This window comes from Penaeus monodon, chromosome 23 (assembly GCF_015228065.2).
Source record: "Penaeus monodon isolate SGIC_2016 chromosome 23, NSTDA_Pmon_1, whole genome shotgun sequence".
NCBI classification, from domain to species: Eukaryota; Metazoa; Arthropoda; class Malacostraca; order Decapoda; family Penaeidae; genus Penaeus; species Penaeus monodon.
The window spans coordinates 37,635,041-37,636,686 of NC_051408.1; the positions used below are offsets into that span (position 1 = coordinate 37,635,041).

General features: G+C 31.1%; 1 long non-coding RNA gene across 1 annotated transcript; it reads right to left on the bottom strand.

The window, feature by feature from the left end:
- Positions 1-56: 56 nt before the first annotated feature.
- On the bottom strand, positions 57-1,291 carry LOC119587988. The gene is made up of 2 exons (XR_005230037.1): positions 1,169-1,291; positions 57-671 (listed from the first exon to the last, which is right to left on the bottom strand). It is a non-coding gene; the product is annotated as an uncharacterized LOC119587988 (long non-coding RNA).
- Positions 1,292-1,646: the final 355 nt, after the last annotated feature.

Genomic DNA, 1,646 nt, shown 5'->3' on the forward strand with positions numbered 1-1,646 from the left:
AAAGGTCAGTTTTACTATATTAGGTTATGCCTATTGAGGAATATAAAACTCACAAAAGAGGAACAGCATAAAAATATATTTGTAAAGTATTAACACATTTATCTTATTTCTGAATGTTTGCTTACCTGAAATTCAACATTCATTCTGGGTCACATACAGGAATGTAAAGTACATACAAATTAATGCAAGAAAATCAAACTTAACAAAACATTTCTTAAAAGAAAGTTTTACATGAATGATTTGATCAAAATGAATAATGGATCACATAATTAGTAAATATCATTGACAGAAAAATAAAGCAAAACTAGCCAGTGACAAATAAAAATTAATTTAAGATTTAAAAAGCTTTCATTGTTTTTGGAAGAGAATGCACATCTGTTGAAGTATATGAAATGAAACACAAATACAGTACGAAAGGATAAAATAAACTGAGTCTTAGAGGCAGACTACACTCTTCTGATGATACAACCAATATATATAATCAAAGTAAAGTCATGAAATTGGCACATCTTTATAGAATCTCTCACCCTAGTTTAAAATTCTCCACCAAAGGCCATGCGAAGGTACCGTCGATACAGCTCTTTATCTACAGCGGTCATGATTAAAACATTGGAATTCCTTTTCAGTTTGTTATCATGGTCAATTACCATTTGGCCACGTGTATAACTTCCCTGAAAAGTGATGACAAAAATATGATATAGGTCAAGAAGTAAACAACATGCTTTTAAAATTATCTGAGGTACATATTGCATTCACAAACTGGTGAATGGTATATCTGATTATAGAAAGATGTAGCTACTTGTTTCATTTACGTGAATACCATCCACATTTTATTCATGAAGGCTAAATATAATTCATGAGTTAAGATTTATAAATATAGCAAAATATCAAGTTCAATGTTGGTAACTTTATGGTGTAAATGAATTTGAAGTGGTTGGAAGATCCAGAATCTTTTATAATTATTGTTAATTTCCTGTTCCTGCAACTATTGTAAGCATTCCTTTGACCCTTATTTGACAAACCAAGGGTGTCAGAATTGCCATTATACAGTCTGAAATTCCACAAGTTTCCAACAAAAATGGCTCTACTTAATCTAATAAATTATAAATTTGACTATCTATGGTTTACTCTTTATATGGATATTCTAGATATTCTCTCACATACTTACATTAAGTTCTATTGTTGCAAAACATTTCTTAGATGTTGTTGTCAGTTTGCTAGATGAACCAACTTTGGTATGTTCTTCTTTCTCCTTTGTAATGGAAACTGGAACATAGAAGTTGCATCACCAATTGCAAATGAAAAGCAATAATACCATACAAACTCTACCTTTTATTTGCAGGTAATTTTTTGCAGTTGCTTTCCCGATGTTGCATCTCTTCATGATTTCTTTTGAAGACTTCTTTGTCATATCTAACAAAACATCTTTGTCCTTTGCATGCAATTCATGTAATAATGCAGTGCAAAAGAAAATTGCTACCAAATCAAGATGATAGAAGAGGAAAATAAAAAATTGCTGACCCAGTTGGGAAAGAGGTGTGAGGGTGTAGACAAACTAAAGAGAAAAAGTGTTCTGCAATGGCCATCCTTAGAATGGAGAGATAATGAAAACACTTAATTTACTAACAAATAGACAAAGAGGGTTA